This window comes from Phyllobates terribilis, unplaced genomic scaffold (genome assembly GCF_046119375.1).
Source record: "Phyllobates terribilis strain yellow unplaced genomic scaffold, ASM4611937v1 Scaffold_690__1_contigs__length_815330, whole genome shotgun sequence".
NCBI lineage: Eukaryota > Metazoa > Chordata > Amphibia > Anura > Dendrobatidae > Phyllobates > Phyllobates terribilis.
Genome location: NW_027363450.1, coordinates 608,978 through 627,055, shown reverse-complemented (window position 1 = coordinate 627,055; position 18,078 = coordinate 608,978). Strand labels below are relative to the sequence as shown.

The following is an 18,078-nucleotide window of genomic DNA, read 5'->3' as shown; positions in this document are numbered from 1 at the left end:
TGCAGGATCCCTTCTGCGCAGTTAGAAAGCTTGTGGCATGACCAGACAGGCTTTGGGTGCAGGTGGAAGACCGAGAGGAGGTTGAGGAGGCAGAAGCAGTGGAGGAAAAATGACATAAAGAGGATTGACGCACAACTCGTGGGGACGGCAAGACTTGGACAGCAGCCCCTTGTCCTGCTGTCACCATAGTTACCCAGTGCCCAGTCAGCGACATGTAACGCCCCTGTCCATGCCTACTCGTCCAAGTGTCTGTGGTGAAATGCACCCTGTCACACACAGAGTTTCTCAAAGAAGCGGTGATGTTGTGTGCGACATGCTGGTGGAGCGCAGGCACACCTTTCTTTGAGAAGTAGTGCCGACTGGGCATCTGGTACTGGGGCACTGCGACGGACATAAGGTCTCGAAAATCCTCTGTGTCCACCAGGCGGAAAGGCAGCATTTCTGTAGCCAAGAGCTTGCAGATGGTGAAATTCAACCTCTTAGCTTTCTCATGGCTAGGAGGAAATGGTCTTTTACTTGTCCACATCTGAGGGACCGAGGGCTGGCTATTGTGCTTAGACGGGGTTGATAAGGGTGTCCCCGGCAAACTGCCGGTCTGTGAGGAAGATGCAGGCGGACATGTTAGGTTGCCTTGATCCAAAGGTGGTGCTATCGATGTCGGACAGCGCTCAAGACCAGCTGGTGTTACCACCTCCAAAGAAAATGATGACCTGCCAATCACGCTGGCTGTTGCGGGTAAAGAGGTGGCAGGTCTGCGCCCCAAAACAGGTGTGACTGCTGTCCCCCCAGTCACAGAGGATGAAGAGGCCGCGGATGCACAAGATATGGCAGACGGTGGTTGGCCCGGCCGGCTAGACCGCATTGTAGCACACTGAGCTTCCCACTGCAACTTATGCTTCATGTCCATGTGCCGGTTCATGCATGAAGTACTCAAACTATGTATTTTTTGGCCTCTACTTAGCTTTTGCTGACAAATGTTACAGATAACACGAGTTGGGTCATCTTTATCGATCTGAAAAAATGCCCAGGCTATGCAAGGCTTAGCACCCATGCGACCTGAAGAGCCACCACGACTTGTGGTGAGAGGCAGAGTTGTGTTTGAGGATGCAGTTGTTGACGTGCTTCCAGTACTACGTCTCTGTCCAGGAAGGCGCAACCTGACCTCGTCGTCACTAGCATCTTCCTCCACCTCCTCTGCTGACCTCATCTCTTGGCTGACTGTGGGTTGACAGTAAGTGGGATCTCCGACCTCATCATCATCACCCTGTGCGTTATCACACCCGTCGTCCTCAGAGCCAACCTGTTCCTGCCCTGACAAAAAACTAAAGTTGTCGCTCCAATCAGGTATTTGAGTCTTATCATCGTCTTCCTCATTGTCTCCACCAACAGGAGTTACAGTTTGGGAATGAGGGTCTACATTATGGTCAGAACCTTCTGCGTCTGGTCCTGGATCCGACTCATAAAGATTCTGGGCATCAGTGCAGATCATTTCCTCGTCTGGATTCACAGAAGCGCTGGAGTCGACCTCTGATTCCCAGGCTATAGTATGAGTAAACAGCTCTGCAGACTCAACCATCTGTTCTACCTCATACTCAGACGGGCAGCTGGAGATTTGGGAGCTGTGAGGAAGCAAGTGCGATTTGGGTGACACCTTTGAGGACTGGAGTATTTGTGATGTTGAAGTTGATGTGGAGGAGAGCCCACTTAAAGGAGCACTTGATATCCGTTGAAGCACCTGCTGTTTTTGTGCCTCATCTGGAATTTGTAGCGATTGGCGTGGCCGTAAGAAAGGGATCTTATCACATTGTCCGCTAAAAGAAGTAGACATTTTAGTTTGGCTGGAAGATGGTCTTTCTTCTGCACCTACCCCACGGACACAACCTTTTTTCCCCTTCCCAACACGCCTATTCCCCTTTCCACCAGCAGCAGGCCTTTTTCCACTCATTTTGGTGGTTAACTAATTCACAACTCTGGAGTTGTTTGCACAAAAAAACAATGGATGGTAACCGAGCAGAGCTGAGTGGCCAAACTGTGGTATTAGGCCAAAACTATTGGCTGGGTTAGATGCAGAAAAAAATTATTTTTAATTTGCAACCTGATGTAGGTCAGTATAGATGGACTAATAGACCAAGTCCCACACACCGCTAGAAGCCCAAATATTTTTTCAGAGCTAGATGCAGAAAATTTTTTTATTCAATTTGCAACCTGATGGAGGTCAGTATAGATGGACTAATAGACCAAGTCCCACACACTGCTAGAAGCCCAAATATTTTTTCAGAGCTAGATGCAGAAAATTTTTTTATTCAATTTGCAACCTGATGTAGGTCAGTATAGATGGACTAATAGACCAAGTCCCACACACCGCTAGAAGCCCAAATATTTTTTCAGAGCTAGATGCAGAAAATTTTTTTATTCAATTTGCAACCTGATGGAGGTCAGTATAGATGGACTAATAGACCAAGTCCCACACACTGCTAGAAGCCCAAATATTTTTTCAGAGCTAGATGCAGAAAAAAATTATTTTTAATTTGCAACCTGATGGAGGTCAGTATAGATGGACTAATAGACCAAGTCCCACACACCGCTAGAAGCCCAAATATTTTTTCAGAGCTAGATGCAGAAAAAAATTATATTCAATTTGCACCCTGCTGGAGGTCAGTATAGAAGGACTAATAGAACAAGTCCCACACACTGCTAGAAGCCCAAATATTTTTTCAGAGCTAAATGAAGAAAAAAATTATTTTTAATTTGCAACCTGTTGGAGGTCAGTATAGATGGACTAATAGACCAAGTCCCACACACCGCTAGAAGCCCAAATATTTTTTCAGAGCTAGATGCAGAATTTTTTTTTATTCAATTTGCAACCTGATGGAGGTCAGTATAGATGGACTAATAGACCAAGTCCCACACACTGCTAGAAGCCCAAATATTTTTTCAGAGCTAGATGCAGAAAAAAATTATTTTTAATTTGCAACCTGATGGAGGTCAGTATAGATGGACTAATAGACCAAGTCCCACACACTGCTAGAAGCCCAAATATTTTTTCAGAGCTAGATGCAGAAAAAAATTATTTTTAATTTGCAACCTGTTGGAGGTCAGTATAGATGGACTAATAGAACAAGTCCCACACGCTGCTAGAAGCCCAAATATTTTTTCAGAGCTAAATGAAGAAAAAAATTATTTTTAATTTGCAACCTGATGGAGGTCAGTATAGATGGACTAATAGACCAAGTCCCACACACTGCTAGAAGCCCAAATATTTTTTCAGAGCTAGATGCAGAAAAAAATTATATTCAGTTTGCAACCTGATGGAGGTCAGTATAGATGGACTAATAGAATGATGCTATGCCCAAAAGATTTTACTTCACTAGGTGCAGTAAAAAAATTGGTATTCTATACACAGGTGGTATATCTTGCAACACAGATAGGCTACTCCACTGACTAACACACTCTGCAATAGGCCAAAAAGGATTAGCTTTGCTAGATTCAGCCAAATGCTGTGAAAAAAACTTGCACAGCACTGGCACAGACCTGCCTGGCAAAAACTGATAGGAACTGATGTAACCTAGTCCTGAAAAGGACTCCAATTACAATTAGTCTTTACTCCCACAATCTATCTATTTAAGAGCACAGACCTGCCTGATAAAAGTCGTAGGAAATGCTGTAACCTAGTCCTTAAAAGGACTGCAATCACAACTATTCCCTACTCCCAAGCTATCTGTATATTTGTGCGAAAATTGGCTTGAAATTAACAAGGTATAGCGCACACAGCAACAGCGGTGCCGTCTAACACGCAGCTGCAGCAGTGAGAAAATGGTGGCGACGGGGAAAATGGCTTGGTCTTATAGGGCAAGGACATGTGACATACACTGCCAATCACACATGCCCTTGCTTGTGTGAAAAAAAGCACTTCGCTCCGTGTGTGCGCTGCTGATAGGCTGACAGATTGCACCTCCCCACTGCAAATGCGGGAAAGAGAAAAAAAAATGGAGATCTTCATTGTTCCTGCAGAGATCCATCCCCTGCCCCTCCCCCCGCCCCGCTGTACACTCAAACTGCATATTAACATTAATTTTCATCATTACTGAGAAAAAATCCAGTTATGATTTTGGTGCACGAACAGTTATCGAACATAACCTCGAACAGCCGAATTTTTCTCAAATTGTTCGTGTTCGCCGACCGGCTCGAACACCGCCCAAAACAGCTCAAATTTGAGATTGGCGAATAGTTCGAGTAGAACAACGCTCATCTCTAATCTTGAACCCTCAATCTGCTTTGAAATTTGTGCCTTAGAGACCTTGCTGATGTAGTGTAACTTCCTTGTGTATTCTTGCTCAGTCTTGCCATGGTGTATGACCAGACACCTGACTGTATTATTACAAAATCCCTGACTTTGCGCAGGTGTACCTGGAATAATTGATGCTGTTTTAAAGTGAAAAGTTGGTCACACCAAATATTGATTGGATCTAGATTTTTCGTTTGTTCATTCACTTTGTATTTTGTTGATTAAATAGATCATTAACATTTCTATTTTTGAAGCGTTCTTACTTTACAGCATTTTTTCTACACCTTTCTAAAGATTATTTTTATGTAATAGTGTCTTTTATTTGCTCATTAATAATCTGATATATATTTTGGTATTTTGTGTATAGTTGTTTTTTTGCTGTTGGGGTAAATTGTAGGATATTGATTTCAGAGTGGTTTCCTGATCCTTTGATTGTAGGAATGAGTGGTATATATGTGCTAATAAATTAGGACAAAACGTAGGAAATTTAGGAAAAAACTGAACATCTCAGCAGTAATAACATGCTGATTGTGATGTCATGAAGATGACTTGAATTTCCACCAATCAGAGATCAGCATGTTTCAGGTCACCCAGATAGAACAGTCCATGAAACATGAGTCACGGCCACTGTGAGGTCATAATGCTGATTAGAATTTCCACCAGTCAGAAAACAGAACCGCCCAGAAGAACCACCCAGGAGGTATGAGTCATCGCCACTGTGAGGTCATAATGCTGACCAATCACAGAGCAGCCACACCCAGATTTTCCACCAATCAGAGAGCAGCCACACCCAGATCTTCCACCAATCAGAGATCAGCAGTGGGTATAAATAGCCGCTACCACCTGCCCGGCTTAGCCTTGCACTGGTTGGGTCTCTCTTTTTTTTCCTCTCTCTTGGTCTCTCTCTCTCTCTCTCTCTTCTCTCTCTCTTCTCTCTCTCTTCTCTCTCTCTCTCTCTTCTCTCTCTCTTCTCTCTCTCTCTCTCTCTCTCTTCTCTCTCTCTTCTCTCTCTCTTCTCTCTCTCTTCTCTCTCTCTCTCTCTCTCTCTCTCTCTCTCTTCTCTCTCTCTCTCTCTCTCTCTCTCTCTTCTCTCTCTCTTTCTCTCTCTCTTCTCTCTCTCTTCTCTCTCTCTCTCTCTCTCTCTCTCTCTCTCTCTCTCTCTCTCTCTCTCTCTCTCTCTCTCTCTCTCTCTTTCTCTCTCTCTCTCTCTCCGGCCCTCTTAAGGGCTACCCCAAATGTGTAAAAGATAGAAACCAATATTTGTGTTGTTTGTCCGTTTTATGAGCCTTTGATTAACCCCTTCCCACTCTTTGCCATATATATATATATATATATATATATATATATATATATATATATATATACATAGTATGTGCAGGTGGGCCTTAAAGGGAATTTCCAGGACAAACATATTGATGGCCTATCCCCTGGTTATCTCATTAATATCAGATTTGTGGGGGTCCGGCACGTGTCACCTCCACTAATCAGCTGTTTGCAGCTTCGGTCGAGATCAGATGTAAACATTGTTGAGGAGCTGAACATCACAGCTCTGGTCACTGTGTAGTGGCCGCTCCCTGGTGCTGCAGATCAGCTCCTATTACATGAATATTAGCTGATCTGCAGGACCCACAGTACAGTGAATGGAGCGGTGATGTTCAATCTTCACACTATTTACACTTGAGCGCTGCAATCAGCTGATGGGTAGAGCCAGTGCCGCGTGTCGGAGCCCCACCGATCTGATATTGATAACCCATCCCCAGGATAAATCATCATTATTATACTACTGGAAACTCCATTAATGGATTGTCTGGGATTAATAACTCGAGCCCCTTCTTTAAGAAAAAACAGTCCCTAACTGGTCACAGGATGAATGTGGGATTTAGGTCACCCATTTACTGCAATGTAGCTGGCAATGCCACCCAGCGGATCTAAGCAAGTCCCGGGGCCACAACAATATACAGTCAGTGCCCGAGTATAGGATGGAAGATTAAAAAAAATCTTCAAAAATGTATTTTGTATGAGGCATACATCAAAAATACATGCAATGCTTTTCCTGACAACACTGAGTTTTATAATGTGGAAAAAATCGTTTAAATAAACACTGTGTGAACATAACCCTAACTGGATTGTGACTGTGTATATACATATATAAGCTGCCCCTCCCCCACCATGTGAGCATTCTCAGCGCGTACTGACCAATGCTGTCCACCAGGTGGCAACAGCAGGAAATTACAGCGATGAGACAAACACTGCATGACAGCCCCGCCCCAATCTGTCCTATATCAGACACGCCCCCTACCAACGCCCCGCCTCCGCTGCCATGACAACCGAATTATTTAATGGCAGAAAGAGAGACCTTATATGAGCAGAGAAGTAGCGGCCGGAGCGCGGGGTCCGCACAGGTGAGCGCCCCCATAACACAGTGTATGTACTGCACGTCAGCTCTATGGCAGACTGTCACCTGTGCTGGATCCAGTACGTGTTATTTATATCTGTACAGAGACACAGAGGACGCAGCGGGGCCCTGTCGCCAGATATATATATATATGTGTGTGTGTATATACAGTATATATGTGTATGTATATGCTGTATTACTGTATATATGTGTGTGTGTGGGGATATACAGTATATATATGTGTATGTATATGCTGTATTACTGTATATATGCGTGTATATATGTACTAGCTATTGAACCCGTTCTACGCCCGGGTGGCGAGCATTTTTATTGGTATATGGTCTCCCATCCTGGTATTTGTGCTGCCCCCATCCTATTGTGGTATGCATGGTCCCTCCACCCCCCAATCCTGGTATACATGGCACACCTCATTCCCCAATCATGGTATGTATGGTCCCCTCACCCCCCAACCCTGGTATGCATGACACACCTCACCCCCCAATCATGGTATGTATGGTCCCCTCACCCCCCAATCCTAGTATGCATGGCACACCTCATTCCCCAATCCTGGTATGCATGGTCCCCTCACCTCCCAATCCTGGTATACATGGCACCCCTCACCCCCCAATCCTGGTATGCATGGCACCCCTCACCCCCAATCCTGGTATGCATGGCACCCCTCATTCCCCAATCCTGGTATGCATGGCACCCCTCATTCCCCAATCCTGGTATGCATGGCACCCCTCATTCCCCAATCCTGGTATACATGGCACCCATCACCCCCCAATCCTGGTATGCATGGTCCCCTCACCCCCCAATCCTGGTATACATGGCACCCCTCATTCTCCAATCCTGGTATGCATGGCACCCCTCACCCCCAATCCTGGTATACATGGCACCCCTCATCCCCCAATCCTGGTATACATGGTCCCCTCACCCCTCAATTCTGGTATACATGGCATCCCTCATTCCCCAATCCTGGTATACATGGCACCCCTCACCCCCTAATTCTGGTATGCATGGTCCCCTCACCCCCCAATCCTGGTATGTATGGTCCCCTCACCCCCCAATTCTGGTATACATGGCATCCCTCATTCCCCAATCCTGGTATGCATGGTCACCTCACCTCCCAATCCTGGTATACATGGCACCCCTCACCCCCCAATCCTGGTATGCATGGCACCCCTCACCCCCAATCCTGGTATACTTGGCACCCCTCATTCCCCAATCCTGGTATGCATGGCACCCCTCACCCCCAATCCTGGTATGCATGGCACCCCTCATTCCCCAATCCTGGTATGCATGGCACCCCTCATTCCCCAATCCTGGTATGCATGGCACCCCTCATCCCCAATCCTGGTATGCATGGTCCCCCCCCCAATTCTGGTATACATGGCACCCCTCAGCCCCAATCCTGGTATGCATGGTCCCCTCACCCCCCAATTCTGGTATACATGGTACCCCTCACCCCCAATCCTGGTATGCATGGTACCCCCTCATCCCTATTCTGGTATCTATGGTACCCCCTCACATCCCCAATCCTGGTATGCATGGTACCCCTCATCCCTATCCTGATATGCATGGCACCCCTCACCCCCAATCCTGTTATGCATGGCACCCCTCATTCCCCAATCCTGGTATACATGGCACCCATCACCCCCCAATCCTGGTATGCATGGTCCCCTCACCCCCCAATCCTGGTATACATGGCACCCCTCATTCTCCAATCCTGGTATGCATGGCACCCCTCACCCCCAATCCTGGTATACATGGCACCCCTCATCCCCCAATCCTGGTATACATGGTCCCCTCACCCCTCAATTCTGGTATACATGGCATCCCTCATTCCCCAATCCTGGTATACATGGCACCCCTCACCCCCTAATTCTGGTATGCATGGTCCCCTCACCCCCCAATCCTGGTATGTATGGTCCCCTCACCCCCCAATTCTGGTATACATGGCATCCCTCATTCCCCAATCCTGGTATGCATGGTCACCTCACCTCCCAATCCTGGTATACATGGCACCCCTCACCCCCCAATCCTGGTATGCATGGCACCCCTCACCCCCAATCCTGGTATACTTGGCACCCCTCATTCCCCAATCCTGGTATGCATGGCACCCCTCACCCCCAATCCTGGTATGCATGGCACCCCTCATTCCCCAATCCTGGTATGCATGGCACCCCTCATTCCCCAATCCTGGTATGCATGGCACCCCTCATCCCCAATCCTGGTATGCATGGTCCCCCCCCCAATTCTGGTATACATGGCACCCCTCAGCCCCAATCCTGGTATGCATGGTCCCCTCACCCCCCAATTCTGGTATACATGGTACCCCTCACCCCCAATCCTGGTATGCATGGTACCCCCTCATCCCTATTCTGGTATCTATGGTACCCCCTCACATCCCCAATCCTGGTATGCATGGTACCCCTCATCCCTATCCTGATATGCATGGCACCCCTCACCCCCAATCCTGTTATGCATGGCACCCCTCACCCCCAATCCTGTTATGCATGGTCCCCTCACCCCCAATCCTGTTATGCATGGTCCCCTTACCCCCCAATCCTGGTATGCATGGCACCCCTCACCCCCCAATCCTGGTATGGATAGTCCCCTCACCCGCCAATCCTGGTATGTATGGTCCTCTCACCCCCCAATCCTGGTATGTATGGCACCCCTCACCCCCCAATCCTGGTATGTATGGCACCCCTCACCCCCCAATCCTGGTATGTATGGCACCCCTCATCCCTATCATGCTACACACACATACAAGAAAATAAACACTTATACTCACCTTTCTTCCCTGTGCTCCAGCGCTGTTTCCCGTTCTGCTGGAGGCCGGGGGAGGAGTGCGGCGCCGAAGTACGCGTGTGCTCATACCACGCTGTCCGGCTCCATTTTGCTGAAGACACATTGCAAATGTGTCTTCAGTAAAATGGCGCCGGATAGCGCTATGCGCATGTGCCGATTTCAATGCCTCCCTCTTCCCCCGGACTCTGGACCGAACAGAGGCGCCGCGGTAGCGCTCATCCCGGTCAGGTAAGTATGTAAGTATGGCGCCAGAGATCGCGGTATGTGTTCAGTGTATACGCATACCTCGATCTCCAGCACCATACACTCCTCTTACCTGTAACGGCTCCATGCGTTCTTCAGTCTGGAGCCAGACTGTGCAGGCGTGTCGCACTAGCGCAGACTATAAAGGCTTCAGACAGAAGGACGCTTGTAGCGTTATATTATAGATACTCTATATGTATGTATATATATATATATGTATACTGTATATGTGTATATGCATACTGTATGTATATATATATGTATACTGTATATGGGTGTGTATATATGTATACTGTATATGGGTGTGTATATGTATACTGTATATGGGTGTGTATATATGTATACTGTATGTGTGTGTATATATATGTATACTGTATATGTGTGTGTATATCTATACTGTGTATATATGTATACTGTATATGGGTGTGTATATATGTATACTGTATATAGGTGTATATATATGTATACTGTAGATGTGTGTATATGTATACTGTATATGGGTGTATATATGTATGCTGTATGTGTGTGTATATATATATGTACAGTGGTGGCCAAAAGTATTGGCACCCCTGCAATTCTGTCAGATAATACTCAGTTTCTTCCTGAAAATGATTGCAATCACAAATTCTTTGGTCTTATTATCTTCATTTAATTTGCTTGCAAGGAAAAACACAAAAGAGAATGAAGCAAAAATAAAATCATTGATCATTTCACACAAAACTCCAAAAATGGGCCGGACAAAAGTATTGGCACCCTCAGCCTAATACTTGGTTGCACAACCTTTAGCCAAAATAACTGCGAACAACCGCTTCCGGTAACCATCAATGAGTTTCTTACAATGCTCTGCTGGAATTGTAGACCATTCTTCTTTGGCAAACTTGTAGTGAGCTGGCCGTCTCTGGCTGTTCTGTGATAATTGATATAGAGCCTGTTACAGAAGTGATTACACAGGATGATGTTGCCACCTTGTGGCCAGAGGTTGCACCTGCGCAGGGTGTGATGACAGAGAAAAAGACTGAGCCTCCTGTGTCCCGCCCTAGAGAGTCACGTGACCAAAGTGGGAAGCAGGAAAAAGCGCGCGCAGAGTCTGCTGTGGTCTGTGAAAAGAGCCAGGACGGTGTGCAGGCCCTCGTGTGTGGCGCAGGAGAGACTCTCAACGTGATTTCTTCTATCTGACACCATATCCTCGGAGCCTTCCCCAGCTCCTGCACTGCTGAAGGATTCAGCTGTTACACTCCCTGCTACTGGAGTGTGGACTACATAAGGGGACCCACCAGAGCTTCTATCCGGATCAGAGAGACTGTAAGCGGGACCTCTGGCGAGAGGCCGAAGTATCCCTTCCTTTGTTTCCGCGAATTCTGCTGTTCCTGTTTTTTCTCCGGCTGGGACGCCTTCCTGCAAAGACAGACAGGCCTGCGACGGGGGACACATCCTTCTGGAGTAAAGGACTGGTAACGTGTGAGTAGGGACAGTGAGGGTCAGCTTATCAGTACACGTTATTACTGTGCATATTTACGGTTGTCATTTATTGTTTTTTTTTCTTTGCTGTGTTAAAAATGTATGCGAGTAAAGATACGGTTGTCAAGATAGAGTCTGTGTGTGGGGATCTTGCTGGGCCAGATCATAGATACCAATGCGCGGCCTTGCCCGCGGTCACTTCAAACTGCTCCAGGTCCCTGATATTTGAAGGGAGCCTTCTCCAAACTGCCATTTTGCGATCTCTCCACAGGTGTTCTATGGGATTCAGGTCTGGACTCATTGCTGGCCACCTTAGAAGTCTCCAGTGCTTTCTCTAAAACCATTTTATAGTGCTTTTGGAAGTGTGTTTTGGGTCATTGTCCTGCTGGAAGACCCATGACCTCTGAGGGAAACCCAGCTTCCTCACACTGGGCCCTACATTATGCTGCAAAATTTGTTGGTAGTCTTCAGACTTCATAATGCCATGCACACGGTCAAGCAGTCCAGTGCCAGAGGCAGCAAAGCAACCCCAAAACATCAGGGAACCTCCGCCATGTTTGACTGTAGGGACCGTGTTCTTTTCTTTGAATGCCTCTTTTTTTTTCCTGTACACTCTATGTTGATGCTTTTTCCCAAAAAGCTCTACTTTTGTCTCATCTGACCAGAGAACATTCTTCCAAAACGTTTTAGGCTTTCTCAGGTAAGTTTTGGCAAACTCCAGCCTGGCTTTTTTATGTCTCGGGGTAAGAAGTGGGGTCTTCCTGGGTATCCTACCATACAGTCCCTTTTCATTCAGACGCCAACGGATAGTATGGGTTGACACTGCTGTACCCTCGGACTGCAGGGCAGCTTGAACTTGTTTGGATGTTAGTCGAGGTTCTTTATCCACCATCCGCACAATCTTGCGTTGAAATCTCTCGTCAATTTTTTTTTCCGTCCACATCTAGGGAGGTTAGCCACAGTGCCATGGGCTTTACACTTCTTGATGACACTGCGCACGGAAGACACAGGAACATTCAGGTCTTTGGAGATGGACTTGTAGCCTTGAGATTGCTCATGCTTCCTCACAATTTGGTTTCTCAAGTCCTCAGACAGTTCTTTGGTCTTCTTTCTTTTCTCCATGCTCAATGTGGTACACACAAGGATACAGGACAGAGGCTGAGTCAACTTTAATCCATGTTAACTGGCTGCAAGTGTGATTTAGTTATTGCCAACACCTGTTAGGTGCCACAGGTAAGTTACATGTGCTGTTAATTACACGAATTAGAGAAGCATCACATGATTTTTCAAAGGGTGCCAATACTTTTGTCCACCCCCTTTTTTAGATTTGGTGTGGAATTATATCCAATCTGGCTTTAGGACAATTCTTTTTGTGTTTTTTTCATTGAAGACAAATTAAATGAAGAGAATAATACCAAAGAATTTATGATTGCAATCATTTTCAGGAAGAAACTGAGCATTATCTGACAGAATTGCAGGGGTGCCAATACTTTTGGCCAGCACTGTATACTGTATATGGGCGTGTGTATATATATATGTATACTGGTATGTGTGTGTATATGTGTGTATATATGTGTATATATGTATACTGTATATGTGTGTATATATATGTATACTGTATATGTGTGTATATATGTATACTGTATATGGGTGTGTATATATATATATATATATATACAGTATATGGGTGTGTATATATATATATATACTGTATACTGGGTGTGTATATATGTATACTGTATAAGTGTGTATATATATGTATACTGTATATGGGTGTATATATATGTATACTGGTATATGTGTGTATATATGTATACTGTATATGGGTGTATATATGCATACTGTATATGTGTGTATATATGTATACTGTATATGTGTGTATATATATGTATACTGTATATGGGTGTGTATATATGTATACTGTATATGGGTGTGTATATATGTATACTGTATATGTGTGTATATATATGTATACTGTATATGGGTGTGTATATATGTATACTGTATATGGGTGTGTATATATGTATACTGTATATGTGTGTATATATATGTATACTGTATATGGGTGTGTATATGTATACTGTATATGTGTGTATATATATGTATACTGTATATGGGTGTGTATATATGTATACTGTATATGTGTGTATATGTATACTGTATATGGGTGGATATATACAGTACAGACCAAAAGTTTGGACACACCTTCTCATTTAAAGATTTTTCTGTATTTTCATGACTATGAAAATTGTACATTCACACTGAAGGCATCAAAACTATGAATTAACACATGTGGAATTATATACTTAACAAATAAGTGTGAAACAACTGAAAATATGTCTTATATTCTAGGTTCTTCAGAGTAGCCACCTTTTGCTTTGATGACTGCTTTGCACACTCTTGGCATTCTCTTGATGAGCTTCTAGAGGTAGTCACCGGAAATGGTCTTCACTTCACAGGTGTGCCCTGTCAGGTTTAATATGATAAAGTGCTTTATTCTTTGTCGGGTCCAGGGGTCCTGTAGAATGTGAATCCCTGAGGAACAGCGTATCCTTGGCTTGTGCCAAGACAGAAGAAAAGTTGCTGAACACTTGGTACCCCAACGTGATCAATCTATTTGCCAATCAAGATGCCCTGCAGTTGATTAATGCGGACAAATTGGATTCCTTTTATAACTGCGTCTCGACTAGCGGGGTGCCTCAAGGGTCTGTCTTGGGCCCTATATTATTTAATATACTTATTAATGATCTAGTGGAAGGGTTGCATAGTAAAATAGCAATATTTGCAGATGATACTAAACTTTGTAACGTAGTTAATACAGATGAGGATAGGGCACAGCTACAGGAGGATTTAGATAAATTGGGGAGTTGGGCCAAAAAATGGCAAATGGGGTTCAATGCCGATAAATGTAAGGTCATGCACATGGGAAAGAAAAACAGCAGTCACCCATACATATTAAATGGGAAACCGTTGGGGAAATCTGACATGGAGAAGGACCTGGGCGTCTTGGTTAACAGCAAATTAAATTGGAGTGCCCAGTGTCAGGCAGCAGCTGCGAAGGCAAATAGAGTCATGGCATGCATCAGAAGAGGAATAGGGGCATATGATGAGAACATTGTTCTTCCTCTGTATAAAGCGCTGGTAAGGCCGCACTTAGAATATTGTGCACAGTTCTGGGCTCCGGTACTCAGGAAAGACATATTGGAGCTAGAGAGGGTACAAAGGAGGGCGACTAAGGTAATAAAGGGAATGGAGGGACTAGAATACCCAGAGAGGTTGTCCAAATTAGGCCTATTTACGTTGGAAAAGAGAAGGCTTAGGGGAGACCTCATAAACATGTATAAATACATCAGGGGGCTGTACAGAGATCTCTCCCATGACCTGTTTATACCAAGGATGGTGACAAAGACGAGGGGGCACACTATGCGTCTGGAGGAAAGGAGGTTCCTGCACCAGCATAGAAGGGGATTCTTTACGGTCAGAGCTGTGAGACTCTGGAATTCTCTGGGAGAGGAAGTGGTGATGTCCAACTCACTTAATGAGTTCAAGAGAGGACTGGACGCCTTTCTTGAGAACAATAAAATTACATCTTATGCTTAGTGATAGTTAATTAATCCAGGGATTTAATCTGACTGCCAGATTGGAGTCGGGAAGTGAATTTTTCCTCAATGATGTAAATTGGCCTATACCGCATGGTTTTTTTTTGCCTTCCCCTGGATCAACGCTGCGGAATAGCTGCAGTGCACAAGAAATAGGCTGAACTGGATGGACGCTTGTCTTTTTTCGGCCTTTTAAACTATGTAACTATGTAACACTTATGTCCAAGCAGGTAAAGGCGGCTGCAAGATCCGTGATATATAAGGATTCATGTTCATTATTGTATCTCTGGATCAGACATAGACTCAGAGTGATACAACTAAATAGACCCTATAGGGGTAAAGTTGGCATATCCGGGGGGAAATATATCCCAGATTTGCCAAACTGAGCCAACTCATGAAACACATGGGTACATAGGAGAAGAAAGAGTTAATTGGCGTAAAAAATATAAATTTTTATTCCATCAAGTTAAAAAACGTACATAGTAAAAAGAGAAATGACATAATACGGATAGTATAAAGACACTAATTAGATTACCAATGTAGCAAGATATGTTACAAAGTATACATATATGGTCACGCATATGGTCACAGTGGGACATGAGCAATATAGATAATATAGCATAAGGTTAGTATATCAAGACAATCCAATGAGTGTAATAATATATCAAAAAGTAATCCAGAAGTATTCCATAGTCATTGGATTTACACTTGCCATATGCATCAGGTATCCATCTAAATAATGCTCCTGCCCACAAATAATCAGATACATGTCACATAAAACATTTTTTAAGGTAGTCTCTTACCACAAAGAGTGCCAAAAAGGAGGGTAAAGTGCATAAAGGAGCGCACAGTGGCAGAGTGGTATTCCCATCTCATATATTTATGGCACTTCCACAGTCTGAGGACGCACATTCGGCTGAAGTATATTGCTGCGCAGGGACATGCCGGGTCCCTGAGCTGCAATGCATGCCGCCAGCCAATCAAAGGCCAGTAGCTGATGTCGGCGTGCCAGTCACGAGCGACGCATGGAAGTGACGTCATGCGCTGCCCTTGCCGGCACACTGAAATCAGCTACAGAAGAAGACGCCGCATGTCGTGGGAGCGCAGGAAGGTAAGAAGAATCATTTATTTTTGTTTATTTAATGTATTAGAAAAGAACGACAGAACATTATACCAGGAAAGGGCCAAGGATGGGGAGCATTAGACAAGGAAGGGGCTCAGGGTGGGGAGAATTAGACAAGGAAGGGGCCCAGGATGGGGAGCATTATATAAAGAAGGGGCCCAGGATGGGGAACATTATACAAGGAAAGGGCCCAGGATAGGGAGCATTATACCAGAATGGGGGTCATTATACCATGACATGGGCCAGGATGAAGGACATTACACCAGGAAGGGCACAAGGATGGAGGTCATTATACCAGAATGGGGCCTAGGATGGGGGACAGGATACCAGGATGGAGGACATTGTTATAGGATGGGGGACATTGTACCAGGATTGGGGACATTGTTACAGGAAGGGGCCAGGATGGGGGACATTATTACAGTAAGAGGCCCAGGACCAAGGACATTATACCAGGAAGGAGCCCAGGATTGGGACGTTATTGCTGAAAGGGGCTCAGGATGGGGGGTATTATACACAGAAGGTGGATATTATAACAGGAAGAGGCCCAGGATCGGGGATATTATAACAGGAAGGGGCGCAGGATGGGGAACATTATACCAGGAAGGGGCCTAGAATGAGAGACATTATTATAGGATGGGGCTACAATGGGAAACATCCAAGGCAGGGACGAACACGCGCATCATTATCGGATCTAGAATGCTACAAGGGCCCATACATCTGACCAACATGCTGGTGGGGGCCCAGGTCCAAATTTTGCACATCTGCAGGAACATGGCATATGGCTTAACAGTATGTCATATGTTGGGAAGGGGTTAAGCTACAGCACATTACATAGCCTCTTGCAGCTATATCAATGGAAAAATTAAAAAATGTATGGCTTTTTGAAGAAGGGAAGGAAAAAATGCAAAACAAAAAATTATCCGGTCCTGAAGGGATTAAGGAGTTCCCACCCACAGTAAATGTTGTCACTCAGCTTAAAATCTTCACTTGCTTATTAGCAGAAGCTAAGGTTTCATTAGGATCTCCGAGGCTAAAGTTACATGCGGCTCCAGCTTACATGTAAAGGGGATGGTATCAAGGAGTCTCGCCAAACTTTCCCTACAAATGTCCAACAATTCAGAATTCATATCCATTGATAATTTATCTTCTAAAATGATAGCATTTTTTTTCTATCCTTTTCATTTTATGTGTAATTAACTTTTTGCTCTCCTCCTTTAAGCAATGGGAGGAACGACTGATAAGGATCCAGGAAACCATTGATGAATGGCTGAAGGTGCCGACCCAGTGGCTTTAATCTTCTCTTCTGAGGACATCATGCAGCAAATGCCTGAAGAAGGACGCTTATTCCAGACTGTGGACAGAAACTGGAGAGAGATCATGAAACATTGCGTTAAAGACCCGAAGGTAAATGGATGCTTCATGGTGGACTGATACAAGAAAGCACGGTCATCTTGCATCCAGGATTGATGTTTTCCAAGAGTCCGTGTCCTGATGCTTCCATCACAAGGATCCCGGGTTATGGGGCTCCGCACTGCCTGGACTCCAGCCTCCCGCATCTTCTATTTTCTATCCAAATAGGTTCTAATTTTTCTTTTAATATAAACTATTGGCACAATAGTCAATGAATGTGACCTTTTTTCAGTCTCTATAACTATATAATGGAATCTTACTTATGGGCTATCTACTTTGTTTTAGGTTTTAAGCGCCACTTCTCTGACCGGACTTCTGGAGAAACTTCAGGACAGCAATGTGCTTCTGGATAAAATCATGAAAGGGCTGAATGCCTATCTGGAGAAGAAGAGGCTTTTTTCCCACCGTATAGTCCTTTCACTTGTTGCAATGATTGTATATATTCCTTAAATATTTTTTTTTCTTATTTAAACGCATTGAAATCATTTTTGTAATTGGATTTCATTAATAATTTTGCACTGTTTGCCTTCTATTGGCTCTGTGTTGCGCTGGCTATTGGACTTATTTTTAATCTGTCTTTTTTCAGCTCCTCTTAGCCGATTTATGACCACAGATCACATCAAAGCTGAATGTGCAGGAAACAAAAAGCCTAACGGTGCAACATTTTTAATGAAACTGAATTGTCGCAAATACTCGCAATTAAATGGGTATTCCCATCTCCAAGATCCTATCCCAATATGTAGTAGGC

At 44.7% G+C, this 18,078-nt stretch overlaps 1 long non-coding RNA gene across 1 annotated transcript; it reads left to right on the top strand.

Moving 5' to 3' along the window:
* Positions 1 to 6,602: 6,602 nt before the first annotated feature.
* LOC141235832 (uncharacterized) lies at positions 6,603 to 17,734 on the top strand. Its single transcript, XR_012301563.1, has 4 exons — positions 6,603 to 6,687; positions 13,551 to 13,657; positions 17,140 to 17,324; positions 17,616 to 17,734. It is a non-coding gene; the product is annotated as an uncharacterized lncRNA (long non-coding RNA).
* The last annotated feature ends 344 nt before the right edge of the window (positions 17,735 to 18,078 follow it).